This window comes from Hippopotamus amphibius, chromosome 5, assembly GCF_030028045.1.
Source record: "Hippopotamus amphibius kiboko isolate mHipAmp2 chromosome 5, mHipAmp2.hap2, whole genome shotgun sequence".
Lineage (NCBI taxonomy): Eukaryota > Metazoa > Chordata > Mammalia > Artiodactyla > Hippopotamidae > Hippopotamus > Hippopotamus amphibius.
In genome coordinates, this window is record NC_080190.1 from 37,493,711 (window position 1) to 37,507,207 (window position 13,497).

Consider the following 13,497-nt stretch of genomic DNA (forward strand, 5'->3'; position numbering starts at 1 on the left):
CATTTAGTCCAGGGGAGCAGGTCCCAGAGTGTGGTCTGCAGACCCGCACTATCAGAATTACCTGGGAACTTGTTTAAATTACTCCCATCCCAGACTTACTGAATCAGAATTAGGTGAAGGAGGACAGAGATGACAGGAAGGAATCCATATTTTTGATTCCAGGTGATTCGTAAGCATACCAAAATTGGAGAAGCTCTGCTAAGGAGGACTGCATGGCTACTTGAGATGGGAAGGACAAGTATGAGTAGGTCAGATGCAAGAGAGATGAGAAAAGATTATTCCAGACCAGAAGTACAGTATGTCTCCAGATCTAGAAGTCCAAGAAAGTCAGATGTATGGCAGGAACCAGTAGTCCATGGGAAACAGAGGAGTCAGAAACAAAGAACTGTAGAAGGAGCAAAGAGACAGAAGACGGTAGAACTGGAGTCTGTGAGTGCTGATAAAGATAACCTAAGGTGGAAGATTAATTTTGAGTGGCTGATCTTGCAGCGATGCGTTGTAAAAGCAACTTCATTCATAATTTAGAGAGGACCAAAATCACCAGGCTACACTAAAGAAAATGAGGACCCAAATTAAGCCCTGGTGAAATTTTTTTGTTGTCCATAATGAGAAGAACTGCAACCAAACTCACTCCCCTTTTCTTTCCCCTAGAAGGAGATGAGTTGAACCTACATAATTTAACTCAGTCTAGGGTTCTTCCTGGCCCTTCCAGGGGAGTATCCGTTAATGGGTGACCTAGCTCCTTTCTCCATGCTGTTTGGCCCCTGGTGGAAAGCCTGTCTGCACAATAATGGGGCTGGGTTGTTTTGCCAGTGAGAAAACAGCTCTCTCTCAATGAGAATTCAGACCACATTATCCCTGAAATTGTGTACGTGTCTAATTTAACAGATCCATGATTAAAAGTGCTGGTGTGCTTACAGCTCATGCTAGGAAATGAAATGAAATTGTGTCCAGAGGGATCCACACCTATTCATGATGATGGGTTTTTTAAAAATAGATTTCAGTGGCATGGACATCTCTGACCATCCAGTGGTGCTACCTCAGACTGAAAAACAGACTTCAGATCTTGCATGGGAAGGAAGGGTGAATCTAGGGAGTGATACCTCTGGATAAAGATAAGGGTGGGTTTTTTCTAGAGAAGACGGGTAAAGATTAGATAAGACATAAAGAAGAAGGTAGGTGGGGAGGGGCTAAAGCCTGGGGGCCAGTGAGCTGAGTCAGCATTGGGAGAGAACCAGGGAGAGGAAGGACCTTATCCTAGAGAAAGGCCCAAGTCTTTAGGTCCCTCCCTGTGAAGCTCAAGAAACTTACAGTTGGTGAGACCTAACCTAATGCAGGGGTGAATGTCCGAAGGGAACTCAAATGAAGGAAGGGGTCCTTAGCTGTGATTCCCTCCTGGAAGTGACTCATTGTTCAGTATGTTCGTATATTTATGTCTGTAAAGCCTGGAGTGGACACCGAAAAGGCCGAAAATGGAATACTGCCCACCTGTATCCTCACTGGATCTGAAACAGGAGGGAAGAGGGCAGGGCACAACCTTTGAAAGAATGACACAGCCCGAGGACATGACATAAACTGATTAGACCCAAATGGGTCCAAGATGGCAGACAAGCCAGCTCCAGGCACCGTGACAGTCCCAAGGCTGACCATGCAGATCCCAAAGCGGGCGGTGGCCCGATCCTGGAATACTCCACCCACTCATTAGCCTATGAAATTACCCAGCCTTACAAACACTGACAACCCCCATCCCCTGGGGCCTTTCTCGCCTTCTGAGATGGCCCACGCTCTGTCTGTGGAGTGTGTTTCTCTCTAAATCTCTAAATAAACTTCTTACCTATCGCTTTGTCTTTCACTGAATTTTCTGCGATGAGATATCAAGAACCTGAGCTTCATTAAGTCCTGAAACCAGGTGTGTGATCTCAGTTGGAAGATCTTGGGTTTTGGCTGGGTTCGAGTCCTGGCATGTGGGTTCAAGTCCCAGTCTGAGGTGCACGGTTTCAGATCCACAAGAGATGGTGCCTATCTTTCAATCTCTTTATTCCATGGATTCTGAATGCAAGTCCTGAATAAGGGGGACATTTGCAAAATAGGTTCCTGGCAGAGATGGTAGAAAGAGCACTCCAGAGCAGGCAAACTTAAGAAAGGTGTCAAACCAAATCTTTTTCTTATCCCATAATTTGGACAAACTGCCTTCTGAAAGACAACTGGGGAGGCTGGATCTCCTGGTATCAAGTGATTGCCTCGCCTCTAAGAAGAGGACTCTTGGCATCCCAGACCCAAGCAGACATATGTCTGAAAGTACAGAACACATAATCCCAAAGACCTGGGGCTTGAGGAAATACCTCATCTCTCCTACTCAGTGGTCACTGACTATCCAGTCAGTCAGCATCCCTAACTGAGCTTTCAATACACCCTGAGCAGGAAGGCATCCGAGACAGTCAAGATATGTAACAAGAAGATGTTAGCTACTCTGGGACACCTGCGCACAGGCCTGGTGGTTGGTGACTGTTTTGTTTTTAATCAGTGACTTTCCCTGGGGCTGTCCCCTTGAGAGATTCTAGAATCTGCTCATTTTTTTTTTTTTTACTCTTTTCCCTCTACCCCCACTGCATTGCCAGATAAAATCCAGGACACTCCATTAACTTTGAATTTCAGATAAACAACGAATAGCTTTTTAGTATAAAAGTAACCCAAATATCGCAAAAAAAAAAAAAAAAAAAAAAACCCACAAAAAACAAAACTCCAATTTAACTGGGCATCCTTATTTTTATTCACTAAATCCTACCCCTAAAGGACTCCCTGAGGGACTAGATACTTAATTCTATTCCTGTGGGCAGTTAGTTTGGGTTCTTTCTCCTACTTTGAGATTGCTCAGTGAGCACTGATTTTATTACATATGAAAACTTCCTGTGTGATCTTCAATATGGGAGAGGAAAGATGTGAACATTTCTCAATTCCATAGGCACATTTTTGTGTGTACCTAACACAGCAGTCCGGTAAGGAAACCAAGAAGAGAAATGCAGGGTTATTAGGTCTCTATGAAGCCCCCCAAAGTCTTAACTCTACAGTGTTGGGGTATAAACTGGAGGTACACAGGGCGAGCACAGATGATACCAAGGCGATGTGATATGAAACTGTCAAAAGAGAATTGTCTTACAGCCTGTCTCCCACCACAGATGCCTTTGTTGGTTTGTGGATTTTTTACAACAGTGGTATTATACTTTCATGTTGAGAAAGCAACTTGCCCTGAGCCAGAGTGAGAATTAGATAAATGACTCCCCTCACAACAGATTTTTAATGACTGAAAGTCACTGCCTAGAGATTTTTGAAACTTTGATGAGTGTAAACTGGAAAAACAGTCACTTAAGTACTGCAATCGATTTTCTGCCTTGTAGGAAGTGAAGATTTCAATCATCCTTTCACAGTAGAATCTTCCTTTATTAGACCACCCCAGACAGGTACCTTTATTTACACAAATGTAAAGCAAGTATCAACCCATTGCTTCTTGTTGGAAAGTGTAAAGTTAGCATTAACTTGAATGTCATGTAGACTGGAAGCTCATTGTTCCATTTGGAAATAAAAACTATTGTTTGCCCAAATCAGAGCTGCTTCTGTGTACACTTTCTTTGGTTCTGGGCTTGCGGAAGCTGAGTATATAGACAGAGAAAACAGAGGAAGCAGTTGAGATCCAGATGTCATGCTAAAGGAATTTGATGGAGTTTGGCACAGCTCAGCCCATCCACACTGGGCCATAGCTGTCACACACACACTGTTATTTAAGACTGAATAATACAGAATGTACTGAGTTTGGGCTCAAGTAATGATTTAATTGTCATGTTGATGCATATAGGGCAAGGTCACCCCCTAGTGGTAGGGGCTGGGATTGCTCCTTAAGGAAGGAGAAATTCCCACCGTCAACCATTCCAAGAAAGGCCAATTATCTCAGGATTAGGTTAAATCCCAAATAAGGGTATCTTAAGCAGGTAAGGGTTTGTTTATATTTCTAAAAGAAAGTCTAGAAGTAGGCAGTCACAGCTGTTAGGGTTGCTCCTCAGCCTTAATGAATGACTTCTATTCTCAGGGTCACAGGATGGCTGCTAGAGCTCCAGCTATCATATCCACATCACAGCTTGGAAAGAAGAAAAGCGGAAGAGGAAAAGATAGTGTGTGTAAGTGAATGTGTTTTAGAATGAGGCTGCCCAGCTGATTCTCCTTTAAGTAGCCTTTCTAAAGTCTCCCAAACACTTCCAAAGCTGAGGGGTTGAGAAATAGTCTTTTACCTGGTACCTTGCCACCCTCAATAAATGGGGGTGCTATTGCTAAGGAGGCAGGAGAATGAATACTGGGGTGGGGGTGGGGGCAAGAGTTGTTGCCTCTCTGGCGAGTAGGCCTGAACATGGAGAGACAGAGAAGTGCTTTCTCTCTCAAAGGCATTTGACAGTTGGGCCTGAACTCTCTGGCAGCAGGTGTGAACTGGACTCTGCCACGTGAAGCCCAGGTCAGGTACCAGAAACACTGAGAATGGCTCTGGTGAGGTGTGCTTCAGGGAGCTGCCTCTGCTGACTCTTGAGATCACGCTTCCCTCCCATTATCCCTAAGCCTTCCTGAAGTTTTGCCACTCCTCTGTCGGGCTGTCGTAAATTAAGGTGTGTGTAAGGGGTTGGGGGTGGGGGTATTCAGGCCTGGATCTGAGCGGTAGTAGGAGGGCTGTGTCTCCTTTCCCAAAGTTGGAAGGTAGCATCTATTGCCTGATAATGATTGGCTGCCTAGAGCTGCCAGAGATCACCAGAGCCCCTGGGGTTTCTGGTTAAGGCAGTGGCTTGCAGCTTGGCTGCTTTGGGAGACCCCATGAGCAAAAAGATATGAGTAGGATGGACAGATTCCTAACCACACTTTAGGATGACCACTTTGGTTTGCCCTGGGCTGAGGTCTTTCCTGGGCCATGGGACTTTCAGTGCTAAAACTGGGAAAATTCTGGGCAAACTGGGATGCGTAGGTCACCTTAATACTGCATGTAAGAAAGCAACTTGTAGAGAATCTTAGAATTTGCCTGGGGACACTTGGGAGCCCAGGGCTAAGTGTCTAAGATGTAGCAGCTGTGGCTTCAGAGTCACTGGGGTCTTTTTTTTTTTTTTAGTGCTTTATTTCATAGAGCAATTTTAGGTTCACAGTCGAACTGTGAGAGGAAGGTACAGAGATATTCCATACTGCCCACCCCCCCGCCCCAAATGCAGCATCTCCCCCATTATCAACATGCCCTGCAGATGGACCATTTGTTACAATTGATGAAGCTGCACTGATACATCATCATCAACCAAAGTCCATAGTTCATATCAGGGTTCACTCTCGGTGTTGTACATTCTACCAGTTTAGACAAATGTATAATGACATGTAGCCACCATGATAGTATCATACAGAATAGTTTCACTGTCCTAAAAATCCTCTGTGCTCTGCCTATTCATCCCTCCCTCTCCCAAACCCTGGTTACCACTGATCTTTTTACTGTCTCCATAGTTTACCTTTCCCAGAATGTCATATAGTTGGAACCATATAGTATGTAGCCTTTTCAGATTAACTCCTTTCACTTAGTAATATGCATTTAAGTTTCATCCATGCTTTTTCATGGCTCAATAGCTCGCTCTCTCTCTCTCTTTTTTTTTTTTTTTTTTTTTTTTTAAGCCCTGAAAAATGCTCCACTGTTTGGATGCACCACTGGGTCTTTTACTGATGTGAACTATGGGAAATCAGTTCTGATGATGCCTGAAGTTTATGATTCCACAAACTCCATCCCTCTGAATAAAACTGTGTCTGCATTAGAGCACAGAAGAGCAACAATTATACAGGTCAGAACACACATGGCCATAAATAAATGAAAAAATAAATGGAAAAGTCCAAATCCCACAGCACCGCACACAGACCTCCCCAAATCCAGCCCGTGGTTGCTCTCCAGCCTCACCTCCTATCCCCCACTCCTGCTGCCATGCCCTGCCTCGTCACCTCTCCAGCTCTGTCACGTCCTGAATGCATTGCGCTGCTTCCAATGACTCTGCCTGGAATTCCTGCCATCCCCCACCATGTGCCTGGTGAACCCCAACTATTCCTTCGAGTCATCTGTGTGGCACCTTTCCTGCCCCTTCACGGACAGTGCTGGGTACTCTCTTCCTCCCTCCCAGCCACCTGTGCACCCTGGCATGTTCCTGCCACACGGAACACGGCAGTTGGGTACCAGTTTACTTCTCCCACTGACCAATGAGCTCCCTGAGGCTAGGAAGCCCTTCCCATGTAGCAATATTCCAAGCACATGATACACGTAATAGATGCTTAATTAGTGTTGGTTAAAAGAGTCAATCAGCATGTGAGTATATGTTTACCCGATTTTTCTATTTAGGGCATCAGAATATTGATTGCAATTTTCACTGAATCCTCTCTGTTCAGATTTATTTTTTTAAATACCTAAAGAGTTTATTTCACTTGGGACTGTATAAATACACACCAAAATAAGGATTCATTGTAAACATTACCATTGAGAATAACTAAAATTTACAAACACAGCAAAAGGATTCATGAGAAATACTATTTAATTGGGAATAACTAAATCTACAAAATAGGATAAACTATGTTATGCTTCCTTAACAGTCAACTTACGCAGACATAAAACAAGCAACAAATATTTATAGTGTATTCAGACACTAATTTGTGGTTGTTTCTCCCTCTGGAATTAGACAAGTTTTGAAAGAGCACGGCTAATGCATTAGATAAGACAGAGTAAGCTAGGGTTTGGTAAGAAAACAAACACAAACCAAAACAAATCCCAAATCTCAGAGATTTAAGACAGTGCAGGTTTATCTTCCACTCATGCAAGTCTCCCCTGTGTAATGTCTGCACCACCTCACACACCTTGCCTCCAACACCACTGAAAGATCCTCGGGCTACTTCACCTGCTCACCTCCCACTGGTCAGTGCCTGGTCACATGACCCCTGTGCCTACTGGGAATTGCAGAGGAGACCAAGGCTCATTAGGGGAAAGTCCTGGGTCTGCAGGGAAGGAGATTCTGAGGTGGTGATTCGCACGCATCTCTGAGGGAGTGCTCTTGGAGTCCACATCTATGGAAGGGGTTGGGCAGAGTGACAGATCAAGCCTCAGTGTAGTCACCTCAGGAGCCCTGGCTGACTTTGTGAAGGGTTCTGTAGACCAGATACCTTCAGGGCTGTCCTGAGTTAGGGCAAAAGGGCTAGACCTTGGTACCCCTGCGTGAGTACAGGTGCTGGATCAGGCTTTTTGGGGGAGGGGTGTGACCCTGCGTGCGGCCGCTCAGCCAAGGCAGTTCCAGAGAGGACTGAGCCCTGAGGGCTCTGTGCCGGCAGCTGAGGAATAAGGCCAGCTCGCATCCCTGACCGCGGTCTGGCAGCCTCATCTCGGCACTCACACAGTGAGCGCAGCAGTCTCTTCCAAGCAGATATCTCTGCACAGATGACATTTGAATCCTGTTTTGTCATCCTGGCTTTAAACCAATCACTGACCTGACCTGTGAACCGCACCAGTTGTCTCCCCTAGCAATCCCACTAAGCGTGGGCATGAAGTACATTCTTCACCTGTAACTGCTCTAGCTGTCCCTCCTGGCTACTGCACAGGTTCAGGCACTGCTGACCACCTCCCCCCCACCCCCCACCAAAATGTTCTACAAAATTCCTGCTGCCCACTCAACCAAAGCACAGCTTGTCCTCATGTGTGCTAGGTCTTTGCCGAGCTCACTATGAATCAGAGGTATCTGTCTCTCTTTGAGATGCCTCTGGCTACTGTGGGCCAGGAGTCTTCCACAGTAAATAGCCTCTTCTAGGCTGGACTTCCTGTTTAGTATTATTGAACATCTACTCCTCCAGTAGTGGGAACCAGACTTGATTTTTCTGTTTAACCATTTCATGCCCACCATCCACTGGTTACACTGGAAACAGCATGGCCCTGTTGAAGAACATTTGTGCAAATTCAGCATTTGCCTATTGGGTCTCCAGTGGGAAAGGATGTGGAGCTTAACCCTCATGTTCCAGAGGATGCTTCTAGGACCCCACTTCACTTGATCTAACCACATTCTTGCTGTGGAGGCAATACTTGTGGCTGGCATTTAATACAAAGCACTTTACATATGATAACACTGAATTTTCACAACTATTCTATGCAGAGGTCCTATTATTTTTCCTGATTTACATATAAGAAAACCAAGGCACAGACTCTTGTAGGCACTTGCCCAAGGTCACATGGGGCATAAATGGTGGGACGAATACGGAACCTCTGGTATTCTGACTGTGAAGTTCAGGCTCTTAATCACTATGTCATACAGCTCGTCAATGTCCAGAGGTTGGGCCCATAAGTCAGGAGGCATATTTGCATGGACCCTCTCATGAGATTCATTTAATGTACTGAAGTCCAAGGCCTGCATGGAAAGCCCAATAAGGAACGAAGCCCTAGCTAGGAACTCTCTTCACTAGCCAGAAAAGTGAATTAAAAGTGAGTAAATTTAGAGAGAGGCACTCCCCATAAAAAAATTGGACCTAGTATTAAATTATAAATGTATGGACTTTAAGTCAGAGAACAACAAATATCAAATGATATCGCTTATATGCAGAATCTTTAAAAAAAAAGTGATACAAATGAACTTATTTACAAAATAGAAACAGACTCACAGACTTAGAGAACAAACTTACGGTGCCCGGGGGAAAGGGTAGGGGAGGGATAGATGGGGAGTTTGGGATTGAGATGCACACACTGCTGTATTTAAGATAGATAACCAACAAGGGCCGACTGCATAGCACAGGGAATTCTGCTCAATATTCTGTAATGACCTAAATGGGAAAAGATTTTGAAAAAGAATAGATACTTGTATATGTATAACTGAATCACTTTGGTACACCTGAAACTAACACACCATTGTTAATCAACCATACTCCAATATAAAAAAAATTTTTTTAAATGTATGGAGTTTGGGGTTTTTAGCATGGGACAACTTATGACTAGGTGTGAACATGCATGGTGGTACCATGAAGCAACAAGGTAGTAAAATATATTTAGATACGGAGGAGAGAGAGAAAGCACGATTCGTGGGTATGGTCTGGTGGGGCAGGGCAGGAAGAGTGAGTTGTCTCCTATGACATGGACACTTCTGTCCCTGCAGACGTGCAGAGCCATGTAGCTACAGCCCCACCATCCTCACCCACCTCCATTTGCACAGGAAGCCCTCAAGTTATACAGCGGCATCTTTATATTGAATTGCCTGGTGAGAGTGGGGGACACATTAGGAACATGATCTCAACACTGGACAAATTGCTCCTTCGTCTTCAGGTGTGATGATGTGATGGAGTCTGTCCACACCGCACCCCCTGGGAAACAGGGCTGGGAGGACGCTTGGTGCCAGGCTTCTTTGACAGGAATGCTAACCTGTCATGCCGGCTCCAGTGTCAGGATACAAATAGCCATAATGAGGCCATCAACCAAGCTTAGCGAGTCCTGCCCAGTGATGAAATGTGCCTGCAATAGGCAGGGTCTGGAGGTGATTTGGGCCTGACAGCTCAGCCTCCGAACCACATTTTCCATGTGTCAGGAAAATGAACACCATGTCCACTGCACACGGTTTTAGCAATTAGACCTTTATTAATACCGCGGAGCAGCTGGAACTAGAAATAGTCTCAAGTGCGCACATTCTTTCAACCTACAAATTTCCAGAGCAGTGGCAGCTGCTGAGGCCAGGTTTATTCATCTTAGGCCAAAATTCTCATACCCTTGACCCCATGTTTTGGGCCTGAACTTTGTGGCTCTGAGAAAATACGGCCACAAAGCTCTGCTCTGGGGAATCAGACCTTCCTCATTGAAGTAACTGTCGTCTCCCCCTGCACCTTTGTCTCCTCCGTGGTCAGTGGTGTGGGTTTTAGAAAGGATCTCCCCTTCCTGCGTGGGGGTTTCATGTCTCCCTCAGTGCGAGTGTTGTAGTTCATAACGCTCTTATTCTGGCCGCCATCTATACCCCACCAAGGTTTCTCCCTGGTGGGGAGATTTGGTTAGCCCATGAGCCTACCCAGTGAGACCCCTTCTGTGGCTTCTGCCTCAATTTCCCCCAGGCATGCCCTTGCCTGTGGGCAGAGTGCAATGTCCACTAGAGAACCACTCTGGGTATTTGCAAGTTCTTCCCTGTGTGCCCCTAGATCTACTCCCTTCCTCTGGGCTCATCGGTTCTATCCCAATTTATAGTCACTGCATGGAATAAAAGGCAGACAGACCTCCTGAGTGTCCTGGTCATTCCTGACCATTCTTTTTCCCATATTACTCCAGAGAAAGAGGGGAGGGAGTGGTGAAATTAACTCTTTACTCTAACAAAGAATGAAGACAACTTACACTGCAGGAATGACATCCAATGTCACCTCCTCCAGAAAGTGTCTCCATTTAATTTATTTTCTCCTCTTCTATGAATTCCTGTCATATGAAGTAGTACAGTCATCCCCTGGTATCCTCAGGGGATTGCTTCCTGGACCACTCCCCATACCAAAACCTGCAGATGCTCAAGTCTCTTACATAAAATGGCATAATATTTGCATATAACCTCTAAATCCTCCTGTATACTTTAAATCATCTCTAGATTACTTATAACACCTAATACCATGTAAATGCTATGTAAATAGTTGCCAAAGGGCAGAAAATTGGACTTCTGCTTTTTGGAACTTCCTGGATTTTTTTTCTGAATATTTTTGGCCTGTGGTTGGTTGAATCTGTGAATACAGAACCTGCTGGGTTACCCGATTCAAATACTTCCCAAAAAGTGCAAGAAAGGGGCCTGGAAAAGATCCTTTTCTCACAGACCTTTGTAGGAACCAACCCCATGCACACCTTGCTCTCAGCCTTCTAGTCACCAGAACTGTGAGACCACAAATTTCTGTTGTGTAAGCCACACAATTTGTAGTACTTCATTGTGGCACTTCTAGGAAACTAGTAAAGGCACACTGTGAGACCGGTTTCCCATGTTTTTTCCCTAAAATTTTTTAAACAGAAAAGTTTAAAGAAGAAAATAAGCCAGAAAAAATGGTTTTCAGTCTCCCTGAACAGAAAACTCCCACTATATATATAGTATTTTATATATATATACTATATAATCTTCTGTGTCATATATAATGTATATAATGTGTATAATCCCACTATATTAACACTATATATAGTATACATGTTATGTATCTGTATACACGTGTACATACACACACATAAGTATATGACATACATATATACATGTATGTAGGTAATATTTGTTCCGAATTACCCACTTCAGATACTTCAAAAAAGTTCAAAAAAAAAGAGAGGGAGAGAAAGTTTCCACTCCTTAGTCCCTCTTCCCATGATTTAACCACTGTGAACACTTAACCACTGATTCTCCTCACCTTCAAATTGTTTCTACTAGCAACTATATATCAATTGATCTTTTTAAAATTTATGTAGAAGGGATCATATTTCGTGTACCCTTCTTCCCCTTGTTTTCTTTAAATGGTATGTTGGAAATCCACTGGTATCAGCACACATGGAGCGTCCTTATTTCTTCATGGCTGCACCGCACTCCACCTTAGAAAACAACGTAAGGATGTCACTTCTGAAGGGGAAACACCACATAGCTGCACGTTTACAAAAAAGAACAAAAACAAAATTTGGAAACAGAATTTTCTGACCTGTTTACCTCTTTTCCAAATAAAGAGTTTTAGTGAGTTAAACACATATGTTAAATGTGTAAAAATGCAACAAATTCCAAATAGTTTGTAAGAATAATTGATTGACATCAGGGGAAATAGAAATGTAATAGTAGAATTTAAATAAAACTTTTGTGTAATTGACAAATGGGAATAAAAAATGAGTACCTTGACTTCACAAGAGCTACTACTGTTGTTCCCATCTGTATCCACATGTCTTTGTGAGGGATCCAGATGTTTTGTTCTTGCTATTAGCTGTTTTAACCCCTAAAACCAAATATCAGAATAAGCCAAACATGTAGCCAGACCTTCCTACTGCTTTATTTTAGAGAATGTTAAATCAAGTGTCAATCAAGATATTTAAAACCAATGAAGCATATTTATCTATACTTAATTCCTTAAAGCATTATTAATTATAGCTATTAATTTAGCAAAAGAAAAATGCTTTTTATATTATTAAGGAAATAAATTTAACTTTTAAATTACTTCCTTCACATATGCAATCATTTATGTTTCTATTTTATATATGTTGTATTTTGTACATACTGGTACATTAATATATGTGTAAATTTATTAATATATACATTTATATATTATGTATATTTATGTATTCAGTATATATATTACTGAATACACACATACACACATACACACACACTAGAGGTGTGGACTCAAAATTGGTTTTACTTCTAAGGATGCGAAATCAAAGAATGTTTGGGAAACTATAAATTAAACTGCTAGCGTATTTCTTAATAGCAATAATAGAAATGTAACAAAACAATAACTTCAATAACTTTCCTTCAAAAACAAAATGCTGAAGGAAAATAACTGACTCTCTAGAATTCTATTCCCAGCTACACTAAAATTCAAGAGTGAGAGGAAATTAAAGACATGATCAGGTAAACAAAGATTGAAATAACTGGCTAGTTCACAGGCCCCCGGCAGAAAGAATTCCAAAAGCTCTACTTCTCTGAGAGAAAGCATAGGAAGCCAGAAGCAAAGGTGAGTGAAGAGACTGATGAATACCTGCAAATCTAAATGGACACTGATCACAAAAGATATAATGATGATCTGTGTGGGGGTTATAAGAACTAAAATACTGGACAAAATGAAGGTATAACATAAGAAAGAGTGGTCAGAATGAAAGGACTAAGGCAATGTTTGGGAGGCAGGCAAAGATACTGACTCACCTGAGGTTTCATCATGTCAATACTCCAGTGTGAAGATGTCAGCAACACCTGGTATTTCCTGGAAAGTGTCCAAAACAACAAGAAGAATAAAAAGTTGACCTCCAGTGTTAGCAAAACTGGGAGACAGCTAAAAGTTGAGTCACAGAATAAGTGGGAATGCTCCTCCAAAGCAGTGGGCCTCGAGCAAAGGGGGACGGGAGTGGAAGCACAAAGAGCAGCAGTGGCTGCAGATCTCAGTAAAAGTTAGCAACACCTTCCCAGAGGTAGGGTCTAAACCTTAATGCTAGAGCAGGGGGAACGCAGCATGGGCAATGGTGGCACAATCCCCTGGACCTGATTTAGTTCCCAGAGGACGAGGGAGTGGAAACAAAGGAGGAATTATTATACAGATAGGCCAGGAATTGTCCACCAGAAAGATCAAAACATTCTGAAATTGCTGACTTTTAGTCTCAAAATATATGAGCCACAAATGACCACAATGGCAAAAAAAATCAAGAAATCCACAATCATAATGAGATATTGTAACACAATATTCAATCTTAAATAGCTCAAGCAAACAAAATAATTAGTAAACTTACAAAAGATTTAAACAACA